Here is a 21,889-nt window from a genome sequence, read left to right as displayed (position 1 = left end):
CTAGGCTCTTGTTTGCCAGCCCAATGCTCCCTTCCTTTCTTATGGTAGAATGAACAGGGCCAGTGTCAGGAGCAGTGACTATGAAAAGTCAGCATCCTGGCTCTGTAACTGTCTGCCCCTGACAGGACAAAGCCAAATATGAGCCAGGTAGACCTAAGACAGCATCTCCTCCACTGGGCTCAAGGAAGAGGGATTCTTTGGTCACTCAGCCCTGTCTGAGATGCTAACACACATGGGTCTTCTGATCCCAAGAACCTTCCAGATTACCTATCTGGCCTCAGGTACCCTATGTCCTGCTGACCTATTGGCATGAAGAACATGGACTGTGGAGCCAAGCTGCTTAGATATAAATCTTGGACCTGCCATTTATTATTGGTACAGCTTTGGGCAAGCTAATCCGTATGTGCTTCAGTTTTCTCATCTACAAAATGGGATATGAAAGTACTGACCTCATAAGGTTGGTGTAAGGATTAAATAAGTTAATACATGTAAAGGTACTTAGAACAGTGTCTGGCATACAGCAACTGTTATGTAAGTGATAGCTATTGTTGATTTAACATTTTATTTTATTTTTTATTAAAAATATTTTTTTTCAACGTTTATTTATTTTTTTGGGGACAGAGAGAGACAGAGCATGAACGGGGGAGGGGCAGAGAGAGGGAGACACAGAATCGGAAACAGGCTCCAGGCTCTGAGCCATCAGCCCAGAGCCCGACGCAGGGCTCGAACTCACGGACCGCGAGTTCGTGACCTGGCTGAAGTCGGACGCTTAACCGACTGCGCCACCCAGGCGCCCCTGATTTCACATTTTAAATGTGTCTCCCTTGAGGCCCCTATCATAGACTGAAATTCATTAAATTGTTTGTGTACTTATATATGCTATTAAAATTTCTCAAGGATGGATTCTAGGGTCTGTACCTCAGGAATTTTTTTTTCTCTTAGGTCCTGAGTGGCTCAGGTCCTGGTCAGGACCCAGGTAAGATCAGATGTTGCCTTTCCCCGAAGAGGAGAAGAAAAACTTTGAAGCTTGGATGACGATGGGGTAAGAAGGCCAGGAATGTAAAAACCCAGTGCTAGGCAGCATGCCAGGATGAAGGCTCTGCCTGTCCTCTTAGAGTGTTTGAGACACTTCAGAGTACCAACGTAGATGGTGATGACTGCTAGACTTAAAAAAGCCCACTGGTGAGTGAGTATTAAATAGAGCCCTGCCGGTTAAGCGTCCAACTTCGACTCAGGTCACGATCTCGCAGTCCGTGAGTTCGAGCCCCACGTCGGGCTCTGGGCTGATGGCTCGGAGCCTGGAGCCTGCTTCCAATTCTGTGTCTCCCTCTCTCTCTGCCCCTCCCCTGTTCATGCTCTGTCTCTCTCTCTCTCAAAAATAAATAAACGTTAAAAAAATTTTTTTTTTTAATTTTTAAATAGAGCCCTGCTTCTGGCTTCCTGGTGGTAATACAGAGGAATGGGTTGTGCATGAGTGTGCATTCATCTTTTTACTTGCCTATAGCCTAACTTTGTTGAGATACAATAGTATTTCCAACCAGGCTGCTGGGTGCAGGGATACGGGCCCAGAAACCATCCAAGGCATGGGCTACAGTCCACAGTGCTCTTCACCTGCTCCTGGCAATCACCTGCCCCTTGTGCCTTGGGGAGAATGACTGCGGGGAAGACACAATCTTCTCAGACTAGCTTTTCTACTTTGGGTTGTGTGATATACAGGACTCTCTCAGAGTGGCCTTTCCTGCCTCATCTCTAGTAATGACCCTTTCCAAGCCTTCTGTCCTGAACAGCAGAACACTGTCCCTCATTGGTGTTTCCCTTAGATACCTCTCATCTCGGGGCACCTGGCTGGCTCAGTCAGTGGAGCATGTGATTCTTGATCTCAGGGTTGTGAGTTTGAGCCCCATGTTGGGTGTAGAGATTACTTAAAAATAAAATATTTTTTCTTATTTAAAAAAAAATTTTTTTTTCAACGTTTATTTATTTTTGGGATAGAGAGAGACAGAGCATGAACGGGGGAGGGGCAGAGAGAGAGGGAGACACAGAATCGGAAACAGGCTCCAGGCTCTGAGCCATCAGCCCAGAGCCCGACGCGGGGCTCGAACTCCCGGACCGCGAGATCGTGACCTGGCTGAAGTCGGACGCTTAACCGACTGCGCCACCCAGGCGCCCCTTCTTATTTTTTTTATTTATTTTTATTATTTTTTAATATGAAATTTATTGTCAAATTGGTTTCCATACAACACACAGTGCTCATCCCAACAGGTGCCCTCCTCAATACCCATCACCCACACTCCCCTCCCTCCCACCCCCATCAACCCTCAGATTGTTCTCAGTTTTTAAGAGTCTTTTATGGTTTGGCTCCCAAAAATAAAATATTTTTGAAAAAGTTACCTCTAGTCTTGGCTCATCAAATTCTGCCCACCCTGCAAAGCCTAGGTTGAATACCGTTACCTATAGCAAGCAAGTGTCCCCTAATGGAATGGGCTTTCTCTGTCTTAACCACTTTATAGTGTTTATACTTCCGCCTCTGACTGCTCTTATTACAAACTGCATTGTACCATAGTTACCTGGGCTCTTCCTGGCTCAGCCATATACTATACTATACTCTATGCTTCTGGAGGGCATGGGGCCTTGCCTAACCAATCTGTGTATACCCCACTCTGTAAAATCGAATGCAGAATTTATCCCAGAATTAGCATATATTGTTAGATGTATGAAGGGTTGAGTGAATGAGTGAGTCTTCTTACTTATCAAACCTCACATTAAGTAAGAATGCATGAGGGGTGCCTGGGAGTTAACATCTAACTCCTGGTTTTGGCTCAGGTTATGATCTCATGGTTTGTGGGATTGAGCCCCAAGCAGGGCTTGCACTGGGCATGGAGCCTGCTTAGGATTCTCTCTCTCTCTCTCTCTCTCTCTCTCTCTCTCCCTCTCCCCCCACCACTCAAAATAAATAAACTTTTTTAAAGAAAAAAAAAGTAAGGATGCATGAATTAGCTTTCCTAGACCTGGTCAGAAAGGCTTGGAAGGGGTGGAAAACATCCTACCAGGGCAGTAAGTGGCAGAAAGCCCTCAGTTCCAACCCTAGACCATGCCTTTGGGGGAGGAAAGGGGAAAGGAAAATTGATTGATTCCTCCTTCTTATTCCACAGACACTCCTCCACACACTCACATACTGTCACACATACAGACCTCACTACCTGCCTTCCTACCTTTTTCCTCCCTCAACTGCATTTTAAATAAATGCCCATTAAAAAAATCCTCCTCTTCCCATCACTACATGAGCCAGACCCTCCCACCCCCAGGTCCCTGACGCTCTTAGATTTTCCTGCTGCCACGTTCCACCCTGAGCCATGTCTTCTAGTATTTTGCTTTCAAATTGTGTCTCCTGCCATTTGTGCCACATTTAAAATGCTAACAGTACAGAATGTCATTTACAGAACCGGGGCGTTTGCTCCGGAAAATTAATTTGACTTATTCCTTCTGCCTGTTCCTATCTCCAGGCCAATATTATGCTACTCATTCTACAAGAGTAATACTTAATGAATAGGACTATTAATAATGTCAAGGTCCGCGGGGGCCTGGCGGCTAACGGATAGGCGTAGACGGAAGGAACCCATCACCTGACTCCTGGTTTAATGTCCCATGAAAATATCAGGCACTGCAGTGTAATTATGGAGCAGGGAGAGGCGAGTGGATGACGACCCAGAGTTTCTTAAATATTTTTCAAATTAGTTGATGCTTTCCTTTTGGGGTGGAGGATGCTTGTCTTCCCCCACCCCCACCCATTTTTAGTTCTGGTATAGAAGAGGAGGTGGACTTGTTTTTATTAAACACACATACACACACACACACACACACACACACACACACAGAAAACAATGTAAAATACAGAGATGCTAATAGCTGTTCTCACCCCAACATGTTGAGACACTTGGGTATGAGAGGGAGAAGGATGGCTTAGGTTTTCATTTATTGAAAAAAAAAGAAAAGAAAAGTAGAATGAGATAATCTGATTTACAAAGAGAACCCCAATGATCCTTCTTTCTTCTATTCATCTCCCCCTTCCCCAGTACATGCAGAGTCACAGAGCTAACAGGGGCTTCTAGAGAGAATGTGAGTCCCCTGCAGGCCTAGACTCCCCTCCCCATCCCCACTACCCACAGTCCTAAATACACATGGAGAGGGAAGAACGTCCCTTGGTATACTACTTCTTTGCTTGAAGCCTGATTTCTTTCAAGCCCCAAGATTGTGGTGCACATGGCCACTTTTATAGAAATGGATCAGCAGTGTTGGGCAGGAGTGTGGGGCAAGGGAGGGACGGGGGGGACAGGACTGGGGGTGAGGGACTTGGGGTGTCAGTCTCACCTCATGTGTAGAAAGGGGATGAGAATATCTGTCATTCAGGATAGCGGTGAGGCCATGAGATAATGGGCATGAAGGGCCTGGGGCTGTGGCTGGCACATGAAGGGGGCTGATAATGTTAGTTTTTTTGTCCAGTTCACAGATGGCACAGTCAGTCTCAAACAGGCAGGAACCAAGCATCTCTCCTTGGTGCAGGGGTGAACAAAGGATACACACCTCTTGCCTGGGGAAGACTAATGTATGGGAGCTTTCAGTGTAGTATGGGAACCCCTGCCCTTTAGGGGTTCCCATACTCCTGTGAAGAAGTCATAACTCCTGAGTCTTAGTCAGGCCTTAGTCTTGTGGGACAGACTCAGCCTCTGACCTGAGAGACTTCTGGTTTGTTGGAAGAACACCTGTTCTTGACAGGATTCCAAGGAACCATAGCACCTATTGTTGGGTGTGTGTGTGTGTGGGGGGGGGGGAAGTCTTATGAGAGAGCTCCAGCTTCTTACCAGAGGGGAATAGAGAAACCCAGCTTCTGATTAGGGTGGAGGCCTTTGAATCTGGTCAGGGAAGCTGAGCTCCTACTCTTGAGGAAACCCTAGTCTGATAGAGGAGACACAGACTCTTGGTGGGGGGCTCCCTGTTTGATGGTGGAGACAATTCTCACCCAGGGAGCTCTAAATCTGGTGATACATGTCTAATCCTGACATAGTAAAATCCCAGTCTAATGGGGGAGACAAAGTACCTCTTGGAGAGATTTCAGTCTGATGAGACCAAAGAAGGCCCCTCTGATGGGAGGTACCAGAAACCATCTTCAGACCATCACAGACCTCTTGGCTTTAGGGAGTGCCAATATGATCAAGAAGACGCTTTTTTTCTGCAGTGACAGATCTCCCAGTCTTATTGAAGAGACATAGAACCCACTCCGGGACAGCTTTACCCTGACAGGGATGGTGGGGCAAGTAAAGGCAGGCAAACTGCTGAAATCCCAAAGGAGAATCACACACCATTCAGCTTAGTTGGGGGGAAATCAACCCAAGCCCATCAACATGGTAGATACCCTGGGAAGCTGAGCCTGCCAAACTGGAAACCTGGCCGGTTGGCTGCTTTCCTCAGTGCCTGGAGCCTCCCTTTTCAGCACCACGGCCAGAGGCCACACTGCGGGCTGTGCACCACGGCGCTGCTCTCGCGCTGGGTGGGCTTCATGACCCGGCCAGTCTGCGTGTCTCTCCGCCCACAGGGACCCCAGGCTTGAAGGGCAGGCGTCCAGGGTGAGTGAGAGGCTATGGGGCGCCTCCCTCGCGCCTCTCTCCGTGAGTATCTGTCTCCCCCATGCGTCCACAGCTCCTAACAGAGGCGTCAGGAGTGCGTGTCAGCATCTCCCTCCTGCGCGTCTGGGCCAGCTCCTGATCCCACGAAAATGAGGGGACATTTACCCCATCTCCTCTCCCACTGCAGGGTTGGAAAAGGTCAAGCCTTCCTCTTGGGGTCAGAAGGACTGGTCTCTCTGAAGGCCTAGGGGTGTGTGTGTGTGTCTGTGTGTGTGTAAGGGTGTTGCTTTGAACAGTCATCTTACTATTCATGTCTTCTTGGGACACTTGCAGGGCTGACTGGGAGAAGAACAGCCTCCTGAGCTCTGCTTGCCCTGCACACAGGGTCGATATCAAGCCTGAGTCTACCTCTGATCTCAAATGCTCCCCACACCCCCCAATCTGGAACTGTGTGGGGGAAGAGTCTTAGGAGAATCCTGTGCAAGAACCCTGAGGGGCTCATCCCATGCCAACTTAAGATCAGGAGATCAGGGCCTCTATAGTTACTCTGTGTCCAGGCTTTCCTCCTCATTTTGTCTCCATCACATGGCCCTTACCATCTTCCACAAAAGACATGTTCATGGCCCCTGCTGCTTTCTGCACCTGAATCTTAAGATATCCAAGTGGTCCAGCTAGACCCCTATTATTTCACTACTCATCCCCCAGCCTCTCAGAAGAAAGGTAAAACGCTGATGGATCTGGACATAGACACCCCATCTCCACTCCTGCCTCCATCCTCATAAAAGGCAAATATAGAATCAGCAAAAAGAAAAAAAAAGGCCAAATAAAAAGTAATAAAGTAATCCAATTAATAATTATTCTGATGGACTCATCAGAATTCACAGCTTGGCCAAGGAAAGAGTAGAAGGAGGGGGTCAGGGAGGACAAACGTGGGGGGCGCCTTCTTGTCCCTCACCCTCAGGTGAGAGTAAAAGAGCCTCCTGCCAAGTTCTCGTTTTCTCGCTTGCTCCTTTTTTTTTTTTTATTTTTTTTATGGGGCATCCTGAGTGTAAAAAATATGACTTGCCTTTATGGTGCTCCAACAGGAATGAAGCTATAAAATTATGAACAGTTTTTATGACGGCTATTCGGGGGATGCTTTTATATTGATGGTATACAGCCTGAATCTGTCTTTTTTGCATCCCACCCCCCTTCCCTGGGTGGGGAGGGGAAGTCTGTGTAACTATTTTTCATGCATTTAATATATTAATTATCCGGTAAATGCTCCCCAGGCTGTGCTCGGGACATTGGAGAGTGACAGGTTCTCAGCGAGCCTCCAAAGGCAGCGCATCAGCCTGCAGTGTATTATGTCGGCGAGGTCAGGGTGGGGTTAATGTAACTTTTTATTTGCTGATTTTTCATAGGCGGGAGCAAAGCTGGGATGGAGGGAGGGAGGGAGAGGGAGGGAGAGAGGAAGGAGGGGAGGGAGGAGAAGGTGCCAGGAGAGCAGAGATAATGGTGAGGCAGATCTCTCCACCCCCAGTTCACCTCTGTCAATGCCAGGAGGTTTGATTAGGTAGGAAAGGAGCAGTGGCCTCTCCTGGCTGGCTCTGTCTCCCAATGACACACATCCCTGGTGACACTTTTGAGCGCTCATTGCTGCTGCTTTCACTCTATGCTATGGGCTCAGTTTCGCTATTTGACTCCTCCCTACTCTGTGAAACCAAAACCCAGGATCTTGAGCCTGGAAAAAACCTATAAAGTTACATGGGGAGTGTCTGGCTGACTTTGGCTTGCAGCTCTCAGATGGGTACTTGTACACAGACACTTGCACACTGCCATGTGGACTTGTGCACACACATGGCTTTGTCATATGGTTCGCACTGTCCCTCATGCTCTCACACATCAAATTCTCACATAGACCCCTTATCTATTCACAAAGTACAGCTTCTGTTGATTAAATAAGGGGAGCAAGAAATGGGTCCCACTGGCCACAGTTTCTTATCTCTGTCACAACACCAGCTGCCTTGTGTCTAGAGCTGAGACCCCATCCACCCTGCAAGAAAGAAAAACCGCAAGACAATCAGCACAATTACCGCCAGGGTAAGGGGTGGTCCACAGTGCCAAATGCCAAGGTCCTCCCTGAGTCTGTGTGTGTTCCAGGTCTCGTGAGGGTGAAGGTTGTTGCTTGGACCAAAAGGGGACCTCTCTATCCTTGGCCTCCTGCCCCTGGCCCTCCATCTGCCAGCCCCAAGAGGGCAGCACAGCTGGGTCTTCTCTGCTTTTACTAGTCTGTGATCCTGAGTACCTGACTCCTGGTCCCCCAATATTTGGAGCCTCTATTTTTGCTTTTGTACATTTTTAAATATAAAAATTTCTAATCACTCATAAAAGTATAGATATTGTTATTATTATTTTGTTGGTATAGATACTTTTGTGTGTCAAGGCAGCACAAGGGCTGCTCTTGCTGAACCAGGAGTCCAGATGCTGGGGTTCAGGGCCTCAGCTCTGCTTAGAGGTGTTGTGTGATGTCCCCTTTTTCCTTCACCAAAGATGGTAGGAAGGGTGAATACTTCTGAGACCCCGCAGACCTAGCCATCCTTGTCCCGGGTGGCACTGAAGCCAGTGTGTGTGTATGCATGTACGTAGGAATGAGCCCTACCCCTTTCCATGGAGAGAAGTTACGAGTTTGAGTCCTAGAGATATAGATATGAGTCTGAGTTCAGGTTCTTGCGTTGCTACTTCCTGCTTTATGATCTGGGGAGAGTTTCTTCACTGCTTTCAGGCTCAGGCTTCCCATCTGTTTATTGGGGAGTAATTATATTGGGAGTGAAACCTTATAGGAATGTTGTAAAGAATGAAGAAGTTAATACGTGTAAGGTGCTTTGCTCAGTGCCTCTTATAGACACTTTTGCTATTGTTTTCATGATTATTTTTTAGATTCTACTCATTTCCACCTACCCATATTATCTACAACCCAACCTCTATGAGACACCTACCCCTCCAAAGATTTGCAAATTCTTCATTGCAAGTGACTATTTCCTCTTAGGCACTTGGTCTGAGTTGTGGCATATTGTGAATAGGTATATATGGTGATATCCAGTTATGGTCCAAACATCCCAGCAGGCTTAGCACGCATCTGCCTTTGTTATTTATTTATTTAAATTAATTTATTTATTTTTGAGAGAGAGAGAGAGAGAGAGAGAGGGAGGGAGAGGGAGAAGCAGAGAGAGAGAGAGAGAGAGACACAGGAAACAAGAGGGGGAGGGGCAGAGAGAGGGGAACAGAGGATCCAAAGCAGGCTCCGTGCTGACAGCAGAGAACTCGACACAGGGCTCGAACTTGTGAACTGCAAGATCATGACCTGAGATGCTTTAACCAATTGACCCATCCAGGCACCCCTGCCTTTGTTATTTTAATAAGCTAGCATAGGGTGGAGAATGAAAGAGCCACCATCACTGGCACCTGTTGAGAGCTGAGGGTGTCATGTGTATTACCTGCTTTATTTTTCCCAGTGACCACAGAAGTATATAATATTATTAAACTATCTCACTGGTGAGGGGCCTGAGGATCAGGGACATTCAGTCAATGACATGCCAGCCTGAGGTCACCCAGCTGGTAAGAACTATGGTCAGGATTCAAGGACACCCTACTCTGAAGCTCATATTCTTCCCATTCCCTCAGGCTGCCTCTCACTCTGTTTTTAAAATGATACATCAAACAAAAGCAGTGATAACAATCCGGCAAGTATACGTGCCTACAATCTGGTGGGCACTGGTGAGGGTCTTATAAGAAAGAGATGTTGTTGGAGGAGATGTTGTTGGACTCCTCCTGGTGGAGTCTGGAGGACTTGAGGGAGATAAGACTTTTATTTTATTTTATTTTATTTTATTTTATTTTATTTTATTTTATTTTATTTTATTTTAACATTTGTTTATTTTGAGAGAGACAGAAACAGTGTGAATGAGGGAGGGGCAGAGAGGTAGGGAGAGAGAGAGAATCCCAAGCAGGCTCCATGTTGTCAGCACAGAGCCCAACGTAGGGCTCAAACCCATGAAACTGAAACCATGAGGTCATGACCTGAGCCAAAACCAAGAGTCAGATGCTTAACTGACTGAGCCACCCAGGTGCCCCAATAAGACATTTAGTAATAGAAATAGTTGTGGTACCCCTATTACTACTGTGCTACTAATAACAGTGTCAGCAACAACCAGAATAATTCTTGTGTAGTCTGTGGTGGGCATTTCCCCCAGAACATTATCCCACAAAGACTCATTTTATCCTTATACCCTCACAAGATAGGTACTGTTATTACCTACTGGTCTATAGATGAGGAAACTGGAGGGCAGAGAAGTGAAGGTGCAGAGAGCTTGCCCAACTAGCAAGTGGAAGATTCTGGAACCAAGACAGCCTGACCCCAGAGGTGAAACTCTTAAGCTTGTAACCTGTCATGTGCCAGAGACCTGTCTTTTCATAGGTCCCTCACCAGTTTGGGATCCTTATTCCCATTTAAGTGTATATATATTTTGAGCCCTTAAAAATTTGTTTTATCTGGGTGCAAGTATTTAATAAAGTATTTTAAGTGTCATGTTTCTCATAATAATGGTTCTAAGAATAGTAGTTAACATTTGAGGATCTACCATGTCCCAGGCATTGTGTCAAAGGTTTTACCCGGGGCGCCTGGGTGGCTCAGTCGGTCGAGCGTCCGACTTCAGCTCAGGTCACGATCTCACGGTCCGTGAGTTCGAGCCCCGCGTCGGGCTCTGGGCTGACAGCTCAGAGCCTGGAGCCTGCTTCCGATTCTGTGTCTCCCTCTGTCTCTGCCCCTCCCCCATTCATGCTCTGTCTCTCTCTGTCTCAAAAATAAATAAATGTTATAAAAAAAAAAAAAAGGTTTTACCCTACATTACCTCATTAAAAAAAAAAAGTTTATTTGTTTATTTTGAGAGAAAGAGCACGTGTGCGTGTGCACATGTGAGTGGGGGAAGGGGCAGAGAGAGAGAAGAGAGAGAGAGAGAGAGAAGGAGAGAGAGAATCCCAAGCAGGCTCTGCACTGTCAGTACAGAGCCTGGCATGGGGCTGAATCTCACAAACAGTGAGATCACAGCCTGTGCCAAAATCAAGAGTGGGACCTTTAAGTGAGCCACCCAGGCACCCCTACATTACCTCATTTAATTTTCTCAACAACCTCATGAGGTGGGTACTGTGATTATCCCCATTTTGCAGATGGGAAACTGAGGTTTTGAAGAGGTTAAGCAATTCGCCCAAAGTTACACAATAGGTGGTGGAACCAAAACTTAAGCACAGGCAGTCTGTCTCCAGAAGCTTGAGCTAATAATTCAAAGCTCCTAATAATAAGGAAGAAGCTTGTAGAGTCAAAGGCATCAGTCAGGTGCCTGTTGCCTCCCTCCATCCCAATTGCACACTCCCCCACTTCCTCTCTCCTCCTGAGAGAGCTATGAGGTAGGGTTTTCCCAGAAACATAAATATACATACGGATTTTTTTCCCATGAATGTGATCATTTTGTTGTATTATTCTATAGGTTACTTTCCCCTCCCCCTCATTTGATGTCAGTATGTGTAGATCCATTTTATTCTTTTGACTTCTAATATTACCCAAATTCTCCCATTGGTGGACATATGGATTGTTTCCAATTTTTAAATATTGAATGTAATGAGCAGTGCTTCTCGGAGCATTCTAATACAGACGTTTTATGTCCATGTGCTCAATTCCTACAAGTGGAACTGTTGAATGGAACAGAATGTGCCTTTAAAATGCTTCTAGTTGTTGCCAAACTGTCCTCCAAAACAGCTATATGCTCTCCATCCCAAGCATGAGATGATGACCATCACCTTATAGCCTTGCCACTAATAGCTATTATACCTCTTTTATCCTCATTTTTCTTTAGCTGACAATATGAAAAAAAAACTTTGTTGTTTTAGTTTCCTTGATTACTACTGAGATTGGGGAACTTAATATTTATTTGCTATTTTTTCTATCTTCTTTGCCCCTTTTACATCTCATCTATGCATAGCCTTTGCCCATCTTTTTATTGGGTTGGGGACTTAAAGTTTTTTATAACATTATTTTTCTGAGTATGAAGGTAACACATTCTAAAGAAGAACATTAGAAACAGACAATCATAAAGGAAAAATAGATATCACATATAAGCTCACCACCCTGAGATACCACTTGACAACATATTGATGCATTTTTGCCACTTTTTTTCCTATGCACATATATGTGCTTCTTACCCTCACTCTTAGCATAGCATGGTATATACAATCTTGTACTCTTTTTCCCAATTGACATTATAAAGGGCACATTTCCCTGTGTTGTTAAATATTTTAAACACAATTTTCATGTTTGCTAGTATTGATCAGATTGACATGTCAAAATTTACTGAACCATTATTCTAATTGCTATATAGGTTGCTTCCAGTTTTTCACTATTATAAATAATGCTATAGTGAACATCTTTATACATAAATCTCTGCCCCCAGCTCTGATTATTTCCTTAGGATAGATGCCTTGAAGTGGAATTACTGGGTCAAAGGGTATAAATTTTTAAAGATTTTTGATCCATATTGCCAAATTGCTTTCTAGAAGGGTTATATCGATTTACATCCCCACTAGCCATGTAGGAGACATACATTTGAGTGCACACATTATAATTAAAAAACAAACTTTTCAATTGGGAGGTAATTGTATCTCATTATTGTCTTAATCATCATTGTCTCTTGCAGTGACATTAAACATATTTTCTATACCTCTCAGCCATGAATTGTCTGTCCATGTTCTTTGCCCACTTTCTATTGGACTTATTTTCCCCATTTTTTTTTGACAAACTGAGGCTCTGAGTAGTCAAGTAACCTTCCCACAATTATACAGCTGGCAAGAGGCAGAGCCAGAATCCAACCTCTCCTACTCCAAATCCCCAGCTCTTGTACCATGCTCTTTCTCCTTTGCTCTAGAGCAAGAGAATGCAAACCACTGCTCACCCTGCTGTTTTTGTAAATGAAATTATTGGAAACCAGCCATGCCCATATATGTACTATCATCTGTGGCTGCTTTTGCACTACAATGGCAGAGTCTCATAGTTCATATGTGGGACCATATGGCCCACAAAGGCTAAAGTATTTACTATCTGGTTTTACAGAAATGTTTCACAGAAGATATTTGCCGACCCCTGATCCAGAGCAACACCGTATGCCACATTTAGTAACAGCCACAGTTTAAAAAGAAACAGGTGACGGGCTCCTAGGAGGCTTAGTTGAGCATCTGCCCTTGATTTCAGCTCAGGTCATGCTCCCAGAGTCATGGGATCGAGCCCTGCGTTGGGGTCCATGCTGAGTGTGGGGCCTGCTTGGGATTCTTTCTCCCTTGCCTCTCTCCCCCGCTCATGCACTCTCTGTCTCTCTGTCTCTCTCTCTCTCAAAAAAAAAAAAAAAAAAAAAGAAAGAAAGAAAGAAAAGGAAAGGAAAAAACAGATGAAACTGATTTTGAGTATACTTTGCTTAATATAATGAAGATATTATCATTTCAACATGCAATCAACATAAAAATTAATGAGATATTTTACAATTTTTTGTACTGTCTTTGAAATCTGTTTTGTATTTTGTACTTAGAACACATCTCCATGCAGACTAGCCAAATTTCAAGTTTTCAGTAGCTACTTATGACTAGTAGCTTACCATATGGGACAGCGCAGCTTGAAAGCCCCAATTTTTTTCATCTGTGAAATAGAAACAATGCTAATATCATTCACTTCACAGGGTTGTTGCAAGACTTGAATGAAAGGCTATATGTGCGTGCAGTTTGTAAGGCACTGCATACATGCAATTGGCTATGATTATAATCATGGGGGATCCAGGGATGATTTGTCTTACTTGCTGAAGGATGGGTAGGAATTTGATAGGCAGTGAAGGTAGTTGTTGCCAAGGATAGTTCAGATGATCACACACATACACACATACCCCACATTTTTGTTTCTTCCCTTCACCGGCTCAGTGTCTCCTGCATAGTAATTGGCTTCAAGAGGGCGACAGTTATGCTCCCTGAGTCCAGGAGAGACTCTTCCATTAATTTCTTATTAATTCCTTATATGCTCCATCATTTCCTGTGGGCTGTGCCCATAGCCACTGGAGGTATCTGCCTCTGAATCACCCTGCTTGCTCTCCAGCAGAATTAAAATCTGGCTTTTTAAAATTTACTACTTCATTCATTCATCAGACATTTATTGAATACCTATTGTCTACCAGCTTCTGCGGTGAGAATTCTTATTTTATAAAGGATTTTCTCAAAAGAGACATTTGCAAACAAAGTCATGGAGATTGAAATGGAAAAACAATGAAGAGGAAAATGTGTTTAGGCATAGAGCTGATGTAACATGAAATTATGCTCTGAGCTTCTCGGCAACCAGGGCAAAAAGGGAAATATATCGGATTACATCATTTCCAATCTGGGAGGCTGGGATTTTATCTGGAGAAAGAAATTGGCTGAACCAATTTTATCTGGGAGAAAAAAAAGTACGCCACTGTTTTTCAAGAGAAACAAACTGTTCCCTGGTACTACATTCAAACAGGCAGGCATCACCCGAGGCACTGCTCGGGGACTTGGAGCAGCATAATGAACAAAGCCCTTCCACTGCAAATTTACAGCAGGTGCAGCCCTGATCTTCATGTGGCTGTTTCTTGTATCTGCCCTCAATAAAAGCCGAGGGCACAATGTGAAAGCTCAGACTCAATGAAGGCGATCCTGCAAGAGACTAACCTAATGTGGTCCAGGTATGTGGTTTTCTAGGGATTTAGTTGGAAGAAGGAAAGGGTTTAGAAAGCGCACTGGAGCATATGCCCCTGCTGTCTGTCAGATCCAGTCCATCCTATTCTTTTCCTGGGGTGGGTCCTCGTCATTTCCTGCCTCCTCCCTGGTCTGCCTCCAGACTCTCCTCCACCTGGCAGCCTGTGATCTTTTTAATACATAGACCCTATCATCACCCCCATAGTCCACAGGCTTAAAATCCATCAATGACCCAAGTGGTGGGATTTGGGGTGGATTTGTTTGCTCTCAGCTTGGAATTTTTAGTCATTGTTTGAATTTTTAATAACAAGTGTGGATAATGCTTGTAAAAACAATAGAAAAAAAAATCTGGGTCAAGATACCCAAATGTGCCAAGATTCTAATAGTGGTTAATTCTGGATGGGGTAGGGGGGAAGGGGACTGTGGTTGTTGTCTTTGTTCTCTATACTTAAGTATATTTTTAAAGTAAAGAAAAAAATGACGAATGCTTCCTTGTTGCTTTCACGTTGCCTGGCACCCACCCGTTTCTCTTCTGTGCTCTGACAGTTTCCTTTGCATAGAAACCTCATTTATTAGGCACCTACTCTGTGCTAAGCACTGTTGCTAGGCACTTTAGAAAAATACAAATATTACTGCATTTACTATATCACATGTTGGATCCATCTCATGGATGAAGAAACTACAGTTGTGGGGTCACAGGCTGGAAGTGACAAAAGTATGATTAGAACCTGGGCAGTGTGAAGCCAGAGTCTGAGTTTTCCTTTACATCACTGTCTCCTCTTTAGTACATTGGATCTTTTCCCTCTTTCTTTACCATAACATAGTACTTGGCATATTCCGGGTGCTTAATAAAATCTCTATTATTGAATGAAGGTATTTCCTAAATATCACTTCTGTGTTAGGATATTTCTGAAATGTTTATTGATTTTTTTTCTCCCCTCCTAGCTGCCCCTCCTTCTGCCCCTCAATAGCATTGCCTCCATGGAGGGATGGGGCAGGGCAGAGGGTGGTAATCATGAGGTTTGGACTTCGGTCTTCAAAGCCTCAGGCCCTCAGGGGAATGGATCGAATTTCCTGGTTGAGAGTTGAGGCTTTGCTCTACCTCAGAAAATGAAGCCTGAGCCCAGGAAGACCCCTGAGAACTAAGAGGGCTTGGCTGAGAGGTGGGTCCAGGAAGCTGGTATCTAGATGATTTCGTGGAGAATCCCATGCCCAGATAAGAGGAATGGAGTCACTTAATATGCCTTCCATCATGGCCTGAAAGAGCACAGAACTGAAGGTGCTACTTGGGCAAGAAAGAGTGTCCTCTTAGGGGCTGTCTGGGTGGACTGATACCGTGGTGGATTGCCTGGCTCCTCCTTGGCCTTGGCACTTCGTAAGGCCCCTGTGACTTAGAAGTAAGTCTAGGATAAGGACAAGAGCTGGAGAAAACCCAGAAATGCCTGAGACTGAATGAGGAATGAGGATTCAGAATGGAAATGAAATCACATTAAAGAAAAAGTTTTATCTTAATACTTTTTTTTAAAAGTAAACTCTATGCCACACGGGGCTTGAACTCATCACCCCAAGATCAAGAGTGGCATGCTCTACCGACTGAGTCAGCCAGGCGTCCCATTTTTATCTTACACTTGAGACTGAGTCTTTGGACTGAGATGTTTACTGACTGCCCTCAGCTGGGCATTTGCTCTGGGCTGGAGAAATACATTCCCAAGGCCTCACTTCCTCTGTGCAGAAGGAGGCCTTGAATTTCAATTCATACATTGAGGATGGGGGGTGGTTCTCAGGCTTTGGAACCCAGAAGAGTGGAAGACATCCTAAGACAAAAGTTAAGGAGATGGATCAACCTTCTCCTCACCTGGAAGGTCTCCCCTCCTGTGTGTGCAGGTGGACCAGAGGGCCCCCTTGTGGGCAAACTCAGGGTTTCCCCTCAAGATAGGGCTTTTTTGTACCCATCATGCTCACAAACAGGAACTTGATTTAGACCTGCAATTCCACGCTATCGACCATGATAAGAATGATCTTGGCCTGAAAAACTTTCAGAGCAGATATGACTGGTTGCCCATATCTGCATCATTAGTGCCCCCGTGGACCGTCTCCTTCTGAGCAGCACTGCTCCCTGGGGACCTTCAAGATGAGTGAGCCATGAAATGGCCACCCAGAGGATAAAAAAGTGTGTGTGGGGGGGCTGCTGAATGAAGTTACTTACCAGTGACCCTTTGCATTTGAGCCTATACCTGTCAAGAACGATGAATTTGGCCTTGCCATGGTTAATGCTGTCAGAGCTTGGGCTGTGGGGGAAGGAAGGACACCACCAGTGGGCCAACAGGGTGGCTGCAGCGTGGTGAGAACATCACTTAGCTCTGGTTCAAGTTTCAACTCTGCTCCTGCCAGCTTGGGTTAGGCCACCACTTCCCCTTTCCGAGCTTAGGTACCCTTATCTGTTGGAAATGCCTACCTTACGTGATTGTGGAGAGGGCACTTGGGAAGCTCCCCATGGCTTCAGCTAAGGATCTCTCATCCTATTTTATTACAGCAGCCTCATCCAGTCTTAGCGGCAACCCCGTGTCATACATGGAAATCCCCTTATCCCATGAAAATGGTGTGATTCAATGCAATTAGAATAAGGAGGGACTTGGGGGCAGCCACTAGTGGTTTTGCTGCAGCTGGAAAGCAAGTGGCCTCTTTACTACCAGGAAGCCCTGGGTGTCTCCCAGCCTAGCTGCTCACCAGGCTGGTGCTGCATCTTCTGTTTGAACCTATGCCTTCTACAAAACTAAATATTCCATACTTTGGGCTCTTCCCCTGGGGTGTGGGGAGGTTGATGTTAGTTGTGGGCCCATTCAGAACAAATTAGCTTTGAACCTGGGATCTTTTGTCTTAGTTGGAATTTTCACAGCAAGAAACCCACTGGGGTGACAGCCTTTCCTGTACATTATCTCATTCAATCCCCAGGACACTCTGATGATGTAAGCCAAGTAGGCATTATTTTACCTTTTAAATATCTCTCTATCCTGTCCACATCTCTCCAGTGCCTCTGCCTCCTTCCTGGTCCAAGCCACTGTCAATTCTTCTTAATCAGCTTTTTTGAGGCATAACATATTTAGTAAAGTGTGAGAACCATAAATGTGCAGTTTGATGAGTTTTTATACCAGTGTGACCACCATCCAGATGGAGATATAGAATGTTCCCAACAGGTTTCCTTCTCCTCCCTCACAGTCATTATCCTGCCCAAGGATGACAATGACTCTGACCACCCTTCTTAGAGAATCCCTTTGCTCATTTTTGAACTTCATGTAAGTATCAGCTCCTATCATGTCAATAGGCACAGACAGTATGTCTTCTCTTCCATTGTGAGATCATCCATGTGGTTGTATCAGTAGATCGTTCTTTTTTTCATTGCTGTATAATGCTCCAGTGTGTGGCTATACCACAATTTGCCCATTCTGCGGTTGTTGGACATCTGGGTTGTTCTCAGCTTCTCACTGTTACAAATAAAGCTCATGTCTTTTGGTGGACCTTATTCTGGGCCATAGGGCATACCCATATTTAACTTTAATAGCTATTACCAAATGTTTTTTCCAAAGTGGTTGTACTAATTTACATTCTCACCGGCAGCGTGTGGGGGTTCCAGTCACTTCACACCCTTACTCACCCTTGGAATTGTCACCCTTTTAAATTCCAGCCATTCTGATGGGTGTGTAGCAGACTCTCATGGTTGTACTTAGTGTTTCTTCGGTGATTAATGATGTCGGGCATCCATTCATTTGCTTGTTGCAAGCCACAGTTAACGCTCTCACAGAGCATTGGGAAGGACCTAGCTGACCTTTCTACTTTGGGCCTCTCTAATCTTGTCTGCCCAGTACATCTGAAGCAAGTGGTGTTCCTAACATGTAAGTTGGATCTTGCTACTGTCTTGCTTAAAACCCATCATTCTCTTGCCCTTTGGATCAAGGGCCAATAATTGACCTGTCTCTACCTGCCCAGAACCCCTGCCCATCTCTCCAGCTTCATCTAGACCATTCTCCCTTCTTGTGCTCCAGCCATACTGGCCACCTTTGGGTGTGTGAGTTGTTCCTGGTTTGGGGCTATTAAAAATAAGCTCATATCATTCTCCTTCTCCTCATTCAACACGTTCTATAGTTACATACTGATGTGACTACTTGATTGATGGCTGTCTCTGCCACAAGACTGTGAGCTTCATAGGAGAAAGCCTTCTCACTCATTATCGTATCTCTGGTACCTAATGTAGTGCCCAACATATAGTAAGTCCTCAATTAATAATTGTTGAATGAATAAATATGGCCTTAGTTTACAGAGGAAACAGTTGAGGCTCCAAGAGGAGAGGTACCTTTATTTGCATACATGGGGCTAGAAGCCAGATTTCCTGATTCTTCACTGCTCTATGTGCTGCTGGGCCCCACTGCCTCTGATAAAGCACTCTGCTGTCACTTTTGCACAATTCTAGTGTAAGGAGTGTACTATGTTATGATTATTGTCATATGATTATTGTTGTTGTTATCAGCTCCCCAGGACAGCTCCCAGAAGGTGGCGATGGGGTCTGTTTCATTCACTTTTGGATCCTCAGCACTCAGTACAGTGCCTGGAATATCAGAGATGGTTAACATCGGTTAGGTTGCTAGTTCACTATTGGTTGAAGCATTATTAGTATGGACGAGTACAAGGAAAAATGTCAGCTCCTGCTAAAAGCAGATGCTGTGGGACTGTCCACATGGTTTTATTTTGCCTGGATTTTATGGGACTGATTATTGCTCAAATTAGGAAACTTGGCGACAGGTACCTGGAAATCTGTCACAGTGCTAAATGGCATTCACTCGGACCTCAATAACTAACACTTCCTTGGGTTGCACCTAGGCAAGTCGGCTTTCATTTGCCCTCTTGGGAAAAGAGTTGGCTTGAACCAGGAAGCTGGAAACAAGAGGACACTCTAAAGGCCACAAGGCACCTACCAAAGAGAATTAGGACTTTGCTCATTGTTGGCAAGCAAATTGATGCTGCTCATTGCAAATGGATCTTATTTGCTCACCATCAAGTCTTATCTGTTCATCCAAGCAGGTCTTGCTGCTGCGCCGCTTGGCAGCAGATGGGTTCCAGGGATGGCGGTTCCATGGAAGTAATAAAGTGGCGTTTCGTTTCCAATTGTCTCTCATTGAGACCTCTCAGTAATTCGGATTGATTGTCCTGTAGTCCAACGCAGGGACTGACTGAGTGAGGTTTGTCTGGGCCAGGATTTTTGTCACTGTCTCAGGAACTGAGTGATACATACAGTGAGGGGGTCCTGAGCTGCCCAGGGGACCCTGTCCTTTCCAGCCAGGGGCCAAGGCGTGTGAGTGATGTGAGGGGACACTGGAAGTAGCTTCTGGACTCCTGATGCATCCCCAGGAACAGGTCTGGAACAGTCCCCATCTCCTTGCCTCTGCTGTGACCATGGTCCTCAGAATTCCCAGTGGCTTCTGGCTTTGTGTACAATGGCAATGGCTCATCCATTCTCTATGAACCACCCAACTGGGAGTCCCAATGTGCTTCCAGTGGTGCAGCTCCCACGTTCTTGCTGTGGTCTGGCCTGAGCTTGGGGTGCTCGCCTCTGGCAGAGCAGGTGGAGAAGCAATAGCTTCTTAGTCCTGAGCTGTCTTATTTGTAGAGCAGGAAGAGGCAGAGGTTCTGGGATGCCGAGGGCGAAGCTGGGGTCTAGCAGGGTACTGCATACCCCTCACACCAGTAGCTGAGCCACCAGCCAGAGTCTCTGCTCAGCTCAGAACCCTCCGGCAAGTCCTGTGTTTAAAGGCCCGGGGCCCTGCCCCTGGGAGGGAGGTCAGCCTTGTGCCCCCTCATCCCCTTCCCTTTCCATTTCTGTGTGTTTTTAGTTCTCCTCCCGGCCCTGTCTCTTCTCTCACCTCCCTTCCACAGCCCCATCCCCTCAGACCCATCTACCCCTCAACCCCATCCGACTGCCAATTGAAAAGGCCTGGAAATAATGTGAAATAATATAGTTTATCACCCAGAGGCTGCTGACAGGCAGTGCGGCCACCTCTGAAAACAGGCAGGGAGGCTGGGAGGGCGAGGAAATTATAGGCTGCACAAAGGAGAAAAAGTTAAAGTGAGAGCTCCATAAAAGAAAGTGGAACTATTATACTGCAAAATGCCAACTCATTACAAAGCGGCCAAATAAGAGAGAAATACGGCGCTGCCTGTAATAGCAGTTTACAAGGGAACATTGTACAGCAACAGAAGAGACGCTGCTATAATTTGCTCTAACAACTCCAATTATCCCTTTTATTGATTTGGCAACACATTTAATAGGAGTAGCCACACCTCTTCTGTTACAAATCATTAAAGGTGTTGAACGGTGTAATTTTAAAATTGTCCTCCTACGGCTGTCAGTATGACAGCATAATTCCCCCTGATTTCGGCTATGTAAACACCGAGGCACGGTCATTTCCCCCCTTACAAGGCCGGAGATGTTGTCAGCCTGGGGTTTTTGTGCAGAAACATCCATTTAATACATATCTTTTTCCCCCAGCCGGTTCTCCTAATTGCATTGAGGTTTGGTTTAGTTGTTTGTTTTTTTCCCCCCTTCTCTCTCACTCTTTCCCTCTTCTTGTGATGGGGATAGTAGAATAGTAGAAAGAGCGAAATAAACAGGCTGTTTGGCCTTCTCTTTCTTCCCCGGCAGCCTTAATCGCTACATAAGTCTGCCGCCCCCGCCCCCGCACTTAATATCCGGATGGCAGGCCCTGCGCACCGAGCACAGCATCCTGAGGCCACGGCGCGCCCCTCCGCCCGTGCGCCCCAGGGAGCGGACGTCGCGCACGCGCCTTGGGCAGAACTGGCGCGCGCGAGGCTGCAGAGCCTAGTGGCCAGAGGGGCGGGGGGAGGCCGGGCTGGCCCGCGCCGGGTTGACGTGGGGGTCGGGGTCAGGGTCAGGTCGGGGTCGGGGTCCGGGTCTGGGTGGGCGAAAGGCCCGCGGGGTGCGCGGGTTATCGCAGCATCGGAACAGCTGGGGCGAGGGATGCCCAAGGCTGGGTGGTAGCGGGGAGGAGAGGGCAGCGCGGCAGGGCGGGGACAGGTGGCTGGAGAAGCCCTGACAAGGGTGGAGGGAAGGGTGTGCCCTGATGGAGTCCTTTGTGGGGTGTTTACCCGAGGTGGCCCCCCCCCCCCGCCCACCTACTAGCTCCTTGGGGGAGTTTTGTGGGTTTTGCCACAGCTGTAACCCAGTGCTTAGCTGGGTAAGGAGGCCCTCGGTTTGTTGAGGGGACAGGGAAACTCAGTTCTCAAGAGGAGCCTGAGGAAATGAGGTGACCCGAGGGCTGCTCAGGTAGTGGGAGGGAGGGAGCAGGGGCAGGGTGGCTGTTGGGTGTCTGATCCTATGCCATGAGGTGGGGCTGTGTGGGGTGGCTGGGGCAGGCTTCTGTCCCCCTTCTCTCCCCTAAGACCACACCCAAACCCGTTCTGGTCCCCTGGGGTGGGGGGGA

Source organism: Puma concolor, chromosome E1 (genome assembly GCF_028749965.1).
Source record: "Puma concolor isolate L17-30 chromosome E1, mPumCon1.1.hap2, whole genome shotgun sequence".
Classification (NCBI taxonomy): Eukaryota; Metazoa; Chordata; class Mammalia; order Carnivora; family Felidae; genus Puma; species Puma concolor.
The sequence above is the reverse complement of the archived record's forward strand: the minus strand, read 5'-3'. Positions refer to the sequence as shown.